Below are 12,894 nucleotides of genomic sequence, written 5' to 3'. Positions count from 1 at the left end.
TAGTCTCAAATTTCTAAAAAATCTCTGTAAGTCACATTCAATAGCAAAAAAAATCAGGAAGGGTAGTAGGGACAAAAGATATTCCCTTCTGTAATAATCTCAACACATCATCTCCAATCTCAATATCTGAGATATTAACCACCAAACTATTATTTTTTACCTCCTGTTCTGTCTTGTGGATATCTGGTACGTTGTGTCTCCTGTGTTTCCTCCCCCCTCTCCTCTGCCTCTTCTTCTGTTTCTGGTGCCACACCCTCTCAAAGGAAAAGGGACAGAGGAGTCACTAAAATCGCTATCTGATGAGGACTCTCCTAAGAAGCTATTAGATTGTGGGCCTCTTCTAATCCTTCTAAACGGTACAAAGTCAGGATTCCGCCATCTATACACTTTGTTATTTTGATAATCTGTTAGGTCTCTCGGAAATTTTCTGTATTTTTTACTTTCCAAACTCTTTCTAAATGTAGTTAAGTCACTATCCAATTTAGATTTAAAATTCAAAAATTCTGTCTCAGTTTTTAAATCTTTGATAGACAATTCCACTTTATCAATCTCTTGTTGCATTCTGGGTAACTCCTTTTGTATATATTCAATCGTTAAAATTATGATATCATACGAACATTTATTTAATATGCCCTCTGTATTGTATACAATACTCTGTATTGTCTCTGAACAATGTAGGATGTAGGTGACTTCTGAGGCCCCTAGGGATACGTTTTTGTCTGAAATACTCTGCCAAAGTAACTGAATGTAGATCATAAACAATTTTTTGTTTGATCATTTGTTCTAGGCTCAATGGTTCCTTAATGTCAGGTTCCGTGTTCAAAAAATCTCCTACACATAGCCTACACATAATGTGGCTATTTGTGAGGCATCCAAATCTGAATAGGCAAACATTTTAGTACCCTCCATTCTAATGAACTAATGATGGTGTGCACGTCACAGACCAACAATAATGTAAATATTCAAAACCAGTGACCGCACCACCTTTTAGCTATAATGTAATTTGCTCATGCACGGGATAGAGTCTGGTCCCTAACCCAATAATAATACAAGATAAATAAATCCCAGCATGCGAGTCTGATTCACACATACCCCAACCACCATACAAATCCGCTCCATACAAATAAAAATAAAAAATACTTAAAGAAATATTAACTGATGCACAATAATTAACTAAGGCAAATGTTGTAGCACATTATAAATTCATATATAATCTCATATATAATCAAAACACCCCCGAGGCGTCCCCAGGGAGTGATGACCAGCACCACCTGCGTCAAAAAAGAAAAAGAAAAAACCAAATGAAAAAATAAGTCTCTCAGCCTTTGCAAAGATGGAGGTGTTCTCTTATTTACAAAACATGCAGTTAAGAGTAATCCAATCTTCTTAAAGACAATGAATGCCAATAATCTAGCTCCGCTCTGCTTATACAAACACTGCAATCTTGAATGAAAGAAATGTCACTTGCGTGTTTCACAGGGAACCATATGTACATATCACACCTGTTTACTTCTGCAATCGTAAGCTTGCAATTATGTTACACTTCCTCATTTGTATCATTGACATAAGTACTACATGTATTTGTAATCCTCAATTAGCGTGTCTCACAAGGAACCATGTATACATATACCATCTGTTATTTCTTGAATCGTGAACTTGCGAAGGTATTATACATCCCCATTAGTGCCGTTAACATAAATGCTATATGTATTTGCAACCCTCAATTTCGACTGTTGTGTGTTTGACCACAATATCTTATTGTCATTGGCTATGACAGAGGGAGATATAACTTTAATGATGATCCAACCTCACACCGTTTAAGCTTCACTCACAGTGTACTAAACTACCAGCATTGTGTGATCAAATCCCATGGTCTGTACCTTGACCCGATAAAGAGTACATACTCCTAATGCATGGTGTAGCTCGGACCTTTAAAGAATCTGCAACTTGTTCCAGCAATTTGTGTAATGTAACTATGTTACCTTTGTCTTCGTCCGCTTGCTACCGAGTACTGCTGTGAGACTAGTCACCAACGTCCTCTTCAGTGTGGAAATAGATCACTCCGGATTTCTCCAATCTCACTTCATACAGCAATCCAGAAATTTGTCTCAATCCAGAATGTAGCACCTACTTATGCGAACCTATTTGTCGGAAAATTTGAAGAGGATGTTGTATTTAGAGATCAGGGGTACAGAGAGTTTGTGAAAGGCTGGTATCGATACATAGACGACATTTTTTTCGTCTGGACAGGGGGTGAGGAGGAATTGATACAATTTGTATCTCGGCTTAATTCTTCTCATGAATCTTTGAAGTTCACCATGGAATCTAGTAATATACAGGTGAGCTTCTTAGACACTATGATATCATTTGTAGATAACAAATTGAGAAGTGATTTATTCGCGAAAGAAACAGACGGAAACAATACGCTACTGTATGGCAGCTTCCACCCACCCTCTTTGATTAAGAATTTACCATTGGGCCAACTGTTGCGAACCAAAAGAATCGTTGATGATCCTCTAATCTGCCTGAAAAGATTAGATGAGATGACTAAAAAGTTTGTAGAAAGAGGATATCCAACAGAAATTCTGGTTCAAAACCTGAACAAGGTAGCAAATATTGACAGGAAGAGCCTCCTAACCAAAAAGTCTGTGGATCCTAAGAAATTCTCTGTACCATTTGTTTGTCACTATGGTTTTCATAGTAGAAATCTTAAAAAAATGATTCTAAAACATTGGCATCTTTTAAAAGAGGACACCCAAGTTGGGAATATATTCAATGATACTCCACTTTTCTCATATAGGAGAAATAGGAATTTAAGAGATGAATTGATTTGTGCTGATTGGGGTCCCAAAAGGAAACCTAGTGAAATGACGAAAAAAGGTTCCTTTTCTTGCATGAATTGTGCTTTGTGTCATTCAATGCAACAAGGAGATCTTGTTACTCATCCACACTCAGGGAAGAAGATCTCAATTAAAGGGAGGTTCTCCTGCAATTCAAAATTTGTAATCTATGTGATTAAATGTCCGTGTGGTCTGGCATATGTAGGTGAGACCACTCAAATGGTCAGGGATAGGATACGTCAACACAAGGCAGCAATAGGTAAAGATGATGAAGATGCCCCGTGGCACATCATTTCATGAGATTTCTCCATAATAAAAGTCAACTGAGGTTTCAAGTAGTAGATGGGATACCCCCACTACGCCGAGGAGGAGATAGACAGAAACTATTATTTAGGAAAGAGGCACAATGGATTAGGAAACTAGATACTATGGTACCTAGGGGTCTCAATAGAGATATTTCTTGGGGCAAATTCATTTAAAGTATGTGATGGACATAGTCCAAGAAGTAAGGTGAACACCTAGTCTATACATAGTATGATAGTACATGAGGGTTTTTTTGAGTGCATAAAATAATACAGGATGTGGTTATGAAATTCAAATTTTAATAGCAAACTGTATTTTTAAAGAATCAACTAGGGATCTACCTCTAGGACCATAAATGTGGAGATGGTGTATTTCACAGTTTTCGTTAGAGCATACTGATATTTCAATATAAAATTACACACAAATATAATCGAATCTTGTGGCATCGATAGATATGCTGGGTTCTCCATATTGTACGAGAGGTCAGAGGTTAGTTTCCCATTAATCATTGGTTTAAGTTAGACGGCTCCAATATATTGGGGCATCATTATGGACTAACTATGCATGACACATTGATACGCACTATTTAAAAATTTCTTTCCTAATGAGAGTTTTGGGGATACTTATATATGCATAAATGTCTAGTTTTCTTTAAAAACTGTTGCTTTTTTTACTCTGTGAGGTCTGCTGATTAGACTTAAGTCATGTACTCCTAGTTGCTATATGCAGTAACGTAGTGCTCAAAGTCTGCAAGTTCATAATGCACGTATACATTCCCCAATGTTTTTATTCTGTCTCTTTAATTGCCCTCCTGAATATCCTACTCTGTGATGTATTTATTTATATATTAAGCAATCAGTTGCGATATGAACCCTGTGGATGTGGAGATGGGGGTGACTTCATGAGGTATCCTAGTTTACGTTTATATATAGGACACTATACATGATTATTAGATGCAGTGTTCTGTATGAGGCTTCATTATAGGAGCTAGTTTTATCAGTCCGTGCATTGCAGATAAGTTACAATATATCTTGTGGAGATTGAGATCTATGTCATGGAGATTAACACACAGTGAGATATCTTAATAGACTGTGCAAAATATTCGTGGGCTTTATATAAATCCGCGATTTCATATAAAACACAAAGTCCAAAGAGAATGGATGTTATGTGTGAATGGAGTATGACGTAATTTAGGGTGTGGATATGAGTATCCAATTGCAATATAGCAATGACCGTTTAAATAGCACCTTGCACAAAATCACATGTATATTCCTTGAGAAAGGGCGGAGTCCCGAAACGTGCGTCGGAATCACTAAGACGCCATCACCTGCCATCATCCGTGTTGTTTGAGCCACATTTCTGGATTGCTGTAGTGGGGTATGACAATGAGGTGAGATTGGAGAAATCCGGAGTGATCTATTTCCACACTGAAGAGGACGTCGGTGACTAGTCTCACAGCAGTACTCGGTAGCAAGCGGACGAAGACAAAGGTAACATAGTTACATTACACAAATTGCTGGAACAAGTTGCAGATTCTTTAAAGGTCCGAGCTACACCATGCATTAGGAGTATGTACTCTTTATCGGGTCAACGTACAGACCATGGGATTTGATCACACAATGCTGGTAGTTTAGTACACTGTGAGTGAAGCTTAAACAGTGTGAGGTTGGATCATCATTAAAGTTATATCTCCCTCTGTCATAGCCAATGACAATAAGATATTGTGGTCAAACACACGACAGCCAAAATTGAGGGTTGCAAATACATATTCCATTTATGTTAAAGGCACTAATGGGGATGTATAATACCTTCGCAAGTTCACGATTCAAGAAATAACAGATGGTATATGTATACATGGTTCCCTGTGAGACACGCTAATTGTGGATTACAAATACATGTAGTAATTATGTCAATGATACAAATGAGGAAGTGCAACATAATCGCAAGCTTACGATTGCAGAAGTAAACAGGTGTGATATGTAGATATGGTTCCCTGTGAAACACGCAAGTGACATTTCTATCATTCAAGATTGCAGTGTTTGTATAAACAGAGCGGAGCTAGATTATCGGCATTCATTGACTTTAAGATAATTGGATTATTCTTAACTGCATGTTTTGTAAATAAGAGAACACCTCCATCTTTGCAAAGGCTGAGAGACTTATTTTTTCGTTTGTTTTTTTCTTCTTTTTTTTTGACGCAGGTGGTGCTGGTCATCACCCCCTGGGGACGCCTTGGGGGTGTTTTGATTATATATGAGATTATATATGAATTTATAATGTACTAAAACATTTGCCTTAGTTAATTATTGTGCATCAGTTAATATTTCTTTAAGTATTTTTTATTTTTATTTGTATGGAGCGGATTTGTATGGTGGTTGGGGTATGTGTGAATCAGAGTGGATGAACATTGATACTTTCCTACATCATGAGTTATATATGTTGTGTAGAAATAGACATAATTAAAATAAAGGATTTTTTCTTGAATCATTTCTAAGACTTGCATGCTGGGATTTATTTATCTTGTATTTATATTTACAGGGAGTGCAGAATTATTAGGCAAGTTGTATTTTTGAGGATTAATTTTATTATTGAACAACAACCATATTCTCAATGAACCCAAAAAACTCATTAATATCAAAGCTGAATAGTTTTGGAAGTAGTTTTTAGTTTGTTTTTAGTTATAGCTATTTTAGGGGGATATCTGTGTGTGCAGGTGACTATTACTGTGCATAATTATTAGGCAACTTAACAAAAAACAAATATATACCCATTTCAATTATTTATTTTTACCAGTGAAACCAATATAACATCTCAACATTCACAAATATACATTTCTGACATTCAAAAACAAAACAAAAACAAATCAGTGACCAATATAGCCACCTTTCTTTGCAAGGACACTCAAAAGCCTGCCATCCATGGATTCTGTCAGTGTTTTGATATGTTCACCATCAACATTGCGTGCAGCAGCAACCACAGCCTCCCAGACACTGTTCAGAGAGGTGTACTGTTTTCCCTCCTTGTAAATCTCACATTTGATGATGGACCACAGGTTCTCAATGGGGTTCAGATCAGGTGAACAAGGAGGCCATGTCATTAGATTTTCTTCTTTTATACCCTTTCTTGCCAGCCACGCTGTGGAGTACTTGGACGCGTGTGATGGAGCATTGTCCTGCATGAAAATCATGTTTTTCTTGAAGGATGCAGACTTCTTCTTGTACCACTGCTTAAAGAAGGTGTCTTCCAGAAACTGGCAGTAGGACTGGGAGTTGAGCTTGACTCCATCCTCAACCCGTAAAGGCCCCACAAGCTCATCTTTGATGATACCAGCCCAAACCAGTACTCCACCTCCACCTTGCTGGCGTCTGAGTCGGACTGGAGCTCTCTGCCCTTTACCAATCCAGCCACGGGCCCATCCATCTGGCCCATCAAGACTCACTCTCATTTCATCAGTCCATAAAACCTTAGAAAAATCAGTCTTGAGATATTTCTTGGCCCAGTCTTGACGTTTCAGCTTGTGTGTCTTGTTCAGTGGTGGTCGTCTTTCAGCCTTTCTTACCTTGGCCATGTCTCTGAGTATTGCACACCTTGTGCTTTTGGGCACTACAGTGATGTTGCAGCTCTGAAATATGGCCAAACTGGTGGCAAGTGGCATCTTGGCAGCTGCACGCTTGACTTTTCTCAGTTCATGGGCAGTTATTTTGCGCCTTGGTTTTTCCACACGCTTCTTGCGACCCTGTTGACTATTTTGAATGAAACGCTTGATTGTTCGATGATCACGCTTCAGAAGCTTTGCAATTTTAAGAGTGCTGCATCCCTCTGCAAAATATCTCACTATTTTTTACTTTTCTGAGCCTGTCAAGTCCTTCTTTTGACCCATTTTGCCAAAGGAAAGGAAGTTGCCTAATAATTATGCACACCTGATATAGGGTGTTGATGTCATTAGACCACACCCCTTCTCATTACAGAGATGCACATCACCTAATATGCTTAATTGGTAGTTGGCTTTCAAGCCTATACAGCTTGGAGTAAGACAACATGCATAAAGAGGATGATGTGGTCAAAATACTCATTTGCCTAATAATTCTGCACTCCCTGTATATGTTTTTAGGCGTTTGTTACCTGCATTGTAGTCGGCTTGCTGCCCACTATTTGGCTTTCAGTGCCGCCTAGTATTTTGCACATATGGCATATTAGTCAATTAATAAGTACCGCTGTGTACTCACGTTTCTTTACCTATTCTTCTTACATGAGTACTGCTGTTCAAATGAGACAGAAATGTTCTTTACCCATATCCCTGCTTACCCTCCATCAAGTCAATCCCCTTACAGGTATTATTTGCAACCAGAACATTTTAGAAGGAACTTACATTATTAATCAACATTTTGCCAGTTGAAATATTTGATAGTTTATCTAGTTTAATATTTAAAGTATAAAGAATGTGCCTGAGATGTACATTTAGAATACTATGTTCTGCATTGATTTAAAGGGACAGTAAAGTCCAATTAAACTTTCATTATTCAGATAGGGCATGTAATTTTAAACAACTTTCAAATTTACATTTATCATCAAATTTGCTTTGTTCTCTTGGTATTCTTAGTTGAAAGCTAAACCTAGGTAAGCTCATATGCTAATTTCTACGACTTTGAAGGCTTATCTGAATGCATTTGACAGATTTTCAAAGCTAGAGGGTGTTAGTTCATGTGTATCATATAGATAACTTTGTGCTCATGCCCGTGGAGTTAGCACTAATTGCCTAAAATGCAAGTCTGTCAAAAGATCTGAAATAAGGGGGCAGTCTGCAGAAGCTTAGATACAAGGTAATCACAGAGGTAAAAAGTATATTAATATAACAGTGTTGGTTATGCAAAACTTGGGAATGGGTAATAAAGGCATTATCTATCTTTTTAAACAATAAAATTTTTGGTGTTTAATGTCCCTTTAAAGAAAAATAATATTTCTTTACATGTTATTGTAACACTATTAATGTGTTTGTTTCTTTTTCTCCCTTTCTTTTCCTAGCGCCATTTATCAGCTGAAGAATTTTATCAGGTCTTTGGGATGACCATATCAGAATTTGACCGCTTGGCACTGTGGAAAAGAAATGAACTGAAAAAACAAGCCAGGCTTTTCTAAATCACTGTACCATGTGCCTCCACTATAAATAAAACACTGTATAAATATATTTATATATATATATATAGATCTTCTGTATAACTACCACTTACGATATGTATATTGTATTATAGAAAATTCTTGCCCCAGACAGAGGTTTTTTGCTTTAACCCATTCAGCAGTGGAAGGGAGAATAACGTATTTCTATGCAAAGTGTTGCAGCCCCAGTTACTGCTGCTGAAAGGGTCTTTCTGTGGTGAGAGATATTTTGAACTCTCAATATATTTTGTAATGCTTTTTTATGTGCCGCTCTTTCTGAGAGTTGAAATCTTCAATATGCCTACATCAGTGAAGGTAAAGAGTATATGTTATAAGCCCATATACAAAAAAGTCTGATTAGTAAAACATACTATGGTGTTAACAAACCAATGAAACTGAGTGACTGATGTTACCACTGGGAAGAGCAAAATTAAAGGCAGTAAACACTGAGATTGTAATCTAAAATATTTCATTATGTGTAGTTAAAAGAAGAAAACATCTTTTACTTCTATTATTTATTTCGTTGACATAAAGTAATGGGTGTAGCTGAAACATAGATTTCCTTTACTAATCTATTCTGTTAAGGACTATGAAGGATAGATCAAGTGTGCAAACAATGGCATTGTGTGTAATAATAGCAATGTTAAAGGGATTTTAATAAGTTACCTTAATGCAATATTCTGCGCACAGACATTTTTTTATCTATCCTTAAAGGGACACTGAACCCAAAATGTTTCTTTCATGATTTAGAGAGGCTGAATTATCATATGTGTATAACTTGTGTTTCTGGCGAGTCTAAAGACTTGCCAGAAACACGGACCGTCAAGCTCCTTGATAAATGGGCCTCAGAGCATGCAATTTTAAGCAACTTTCTAATTTACTCCTATTATCAATTTTTCTTCGTTTTCTTGCTATCTTTATTTGAAAAAGAAGGCATCTAAGCTTTTTTTTTTTTTTTGTTTCAGAACTCTGGACAGTACTTTCTTATTGGTGGATGAATTTATCCACCAATCAGCAAGAACAACCCAGGTTGTTCACCAAAAATGGGCTGGAATCTAAACTTACATTCTTGCATTTTTAAATAAAGATACCAAGAGAATGAAGAAAATTTGAAAATAGGAGTAAATTAGAAAGTTGCTTAAAATGTATCTGAATCACCAATGAAAAAAAATTGGGTTCAGTGTCCCTTTAAAAGGACATGAAACCCAAATAATGTATATGACTCAAGCAGAGAATACAATTTAAAAAAAAGTTTTCAATTTACTTCTATTAGTAAATTTGCTTCGTTCTCATATTATTTAGATAGGTAGCGTGCACATAACTGAAGCACTAGATAACAGGAAATAGTGCTGCTATCTAGTGCTCTTGCTAATATATAACATTGTTGCAAACTGCAGCCATGTTGTAATGCAGAGATGTGCACACTCCTGAACTTACCATCCTGCTTTTCAACAAAGGATAACAAGAAAACAAAGAAAGTTTGATAATTGAAGTACAATGGAAAGGTGTTTAAAATTGTATGTTCAATTTAAATCATGAAAGAAAAATGTTGGGTTTTATGTCCCTTTAAAGGGACATAATACCCATATGCTAAATCACTTGAAAGTGATGTAGCATAACTAAAAAAAAAAGCTGACAAGAAAATATCACCTGAACATTTCTGTGTAAATTTTGGGTTTCATGTCCCTTTAATCGTCCTCAGCAGAATAGATTAGATAAGGGATTCCTAGCACCCATTACTTTATAGCACGGAAAATACTTTATGGAAACTAAAACTTTTCACTTATTTCTTCAATATTGAAACAACAAATATCTGAAGTTATTAAACTCCCCTAGGCATCACAACCAGTGCCAAAAGTTTGATGGACAATTGAATAAATATGTAAAAATAACTAAAGAAATACAACTTATTGTATGTTTTACCTATCATTCTTAAAGGAACATGAAACCTCAATGGGGTTTTTTATGATTCAGATAGAGCATGAGATTTTTAACAACTTTCTAATTTACTTCTATTATTAATTTTTCTTCATTCTCTTGGTATGTTTTGTTGAAAAGCAGGGATGTAACGCTTATGAGTACATTTTAAAGTTTTTTTAAAAAAATGGTATGCTCTGTCTGAATCACCAATCAAAATGTTTGGGTTTGATATCCCTTTAATTCGTACATGGCGATTCAGCGTAATCATGCGGTGTCATAAGGATTGTTACAAGAAATGACCTCATCTGTGTAATTTGTGTAAGATTCAGACTATACTTTGTGTCTCACAGTGTCAGGTGGCATATTGTTACATACTAACCTCACTTTTAAAGTAATGGCAAGATATGTTTAGCTTTTCTTTTATATATATATTTGTTGTCCTATGTAACAAAAATATTGATTATTTTGGCACAGATATACTTTTTACAATATGTCCCAGAGCTAAACATTGTTATTTTAAGAAGTTAATTGAAACAAAATTACTAAGCAAGCTGGGATAAGGCTGTGATGTAACAAACTTTAGAATGATTCTACATTAGTTTTGCCAGCTGTGCTCCACAAAAATACTGGAAATCTGTCTGTGACAGGGCATAATGGTAGTTAAGGTCAGGCAATATATATGCTCGGCCTCAGCCCCGTCTCTTGTATATTTTTCACAAATTAGCAGTCATTTTACCCCTGGGCTGCCAATGGCATACAAATAAATAATTTTACCTCTTTGGCTGATAGTTACATACTTAAACAGAAGTGATTCAACACCCTTGATAGCCCCTCACTTCTTTCTGCTCTATATTTTGAATGTGCTGAGGTATAGGAGGCCTTTTATATTTACCTAACCCTCTGGGACTTTATAAAAACTGGAGATTTAAGTGTCTGTTATTTTTGTGACAATTTTACTGGACAAGCTTGCTAAAATACTGGACTGTCCGGTTTAATACTGGACACCTGGCAACATATTTTTCTGTACTTTAAACAAAGCCACATGGTAAAATAGCACAGGCTATTAAATCAGATGACAACCACTGTTACCTGAGGCTAACCCATCTGGCTTGTTATTTTCTCTGAGATGGATAGGCATGGCCTAGATTCACTGACAATTTTCAACCCTAACCGTAATTACTGCAATGTATAGCTAGATCACATTGAGACGCATATTGCAGAGACAGGACTGATACGTAGTTACAACCATGTTACTACAATAAACAACTAATAAGTGCTCATAATCAAGTCCCACAAAACCAAGAGCTTGTGTGCAGTGACTGCCCTTATAATATAGCATCAGTTACTAAAAGGACACATATTGTATACAATATTTAATTGTGTGCAGTAAAACAAAGCTTTGTGATAAAGTCATTTTATAGTTTGAAAGAACCTATGTTTCTTTCAAAATAAGTGGCTAAACCTGCTATATACTGGGCAATGATTGCTTAGAACAGTGGACAAACTCCTTTACAGGTAACTCTAAATTGCCACTATTAAAGGGAGATGAAACCCACATTTTTTCTTTCATGATTCAGATAGAGCAGGCAATTTTAAGCAACTTTCTAATTTACTCCTGTTATCAATTATTCTTTGTTCTCTTGGTATCTTTATATGTAAAGCAGGAATGTAATTTTTTTTTTTTAAAAGCAGGAATGGGTAGCGCTTGCTGATTGGTGGCTAAATGTAGCCACCAATCAGCAAGCGCTACCCAGGGAACTCAACCAAAAATGGGCTGGCTCATAAGTTTACATCCCTGCTTTTTAAAATAAAGATACCAAGAGAACAAACAAAAATTGATAATAGAAATAAATTAGAAAGTTAATTAACATTGCATGCTCTATCTTAATCATGAAAAAAATTGGGTTTAATATCCCTTTAAGGGAGACGAAATAAAGATAGATAAAGATAGTTTTCAACTATAAGTAGTTTTTAAATAATTTGTTTTGTATTTTAGGCTCTATTTCAATTCAGTGCTTAATTATTTATATAAATTATCAATAGATATAAACTTTTCATGGCTGCAGTTGAGGTAGTGTGTAGAAGGGTTACTGAGGGTTAGGATGGTTGTAGGTATTGGCAATAGGGGTTGCATACAGAGGGTCTTTTGCATGTTACAGGGGTGTTGAGGTGGGGGACCAGGATGCATAACTTGTCAATAGTAGCAAGGGTCCGGGTCCCATATAAGGCTGGGAGAATGAGTTGTGTATAGTGTTAATAGCAGTTGGGAAGGCTTGATAGCGGTGTGGAATTGGGTTTGAGGGGTTCAGTCAGCAGCAGTTAAGTTTTATTGCAATGGAGACCATGTTGCAATGCCAGAACACTGGTACCTGTATGGCATAGGTGCCAGTATTATATCTGCTGGGATCAGCAGCTCCCAACCTGTCTGGTCATAACAATCAGCCATAAAGAGTCACTATAGTTTGCACACAGAGGGATATGGTATAATACGTGTGAGTCTGTGGATATGCAGACTCTAAAATGTATCAGTCAGGTTCTCAGTTGTGATCTCCGCTATATTCTGCAGTGCTCTACTGGGGATGCTGAAAATGGAGTACTCAGATCAGTACAGAATTATTGGTATCTCTGCTCCAGTCATATCTTACGATTGAAAATGTTGAATATATTTTATGTTAAA

The 12,894-nt window shown here is 36.4% G+C and overlaps 1 protein-coding gene across 6 annotated transcripts in view; it reads left to right on the top strand.

Moving 5' to 3' along the window:
* The window catches only part of ABLIM3 (actin binding LIM protein family member 3), a 425,761-nt gene extending 413,608 nt beyond the window's left edge, over positions 1-12,153 (top strand). For all 6 annotated transcript variants that reach the window (XM_053717109.1, XM_053717108.1, XM_053717110.1 and 3 more), the window contains one exon: positions 8,166-12,153. The gene's annotated coding sequence lies outside the window, so the exon portion shown is untranslated. The remainder of the gene's footprint in view (positions 1-8,165) is intronic.
* Positions 12,154-12,894: the final 741 nt, after the last annotated feature.

Source organism: Bombina bombina, chromosome 6 (genome assembly GCF_027579735.1).
Source record: "Bombina bombina isolate aBomBom1 chromosome 6, aBomBom1.pri, whole genome shotgun sequence".
Classification (NCBI taxonomy): domain Eukaryota; kingdom Metazoa; phylum Chordata; class Amphibia; order Anura; family Bombinatoridae; genus Bombina; species Bombina bombina.
Note: the sequence above shows the minus strand (reverse complement) of the source record. Positions and strands in the feature narration are given on the sequence as shown.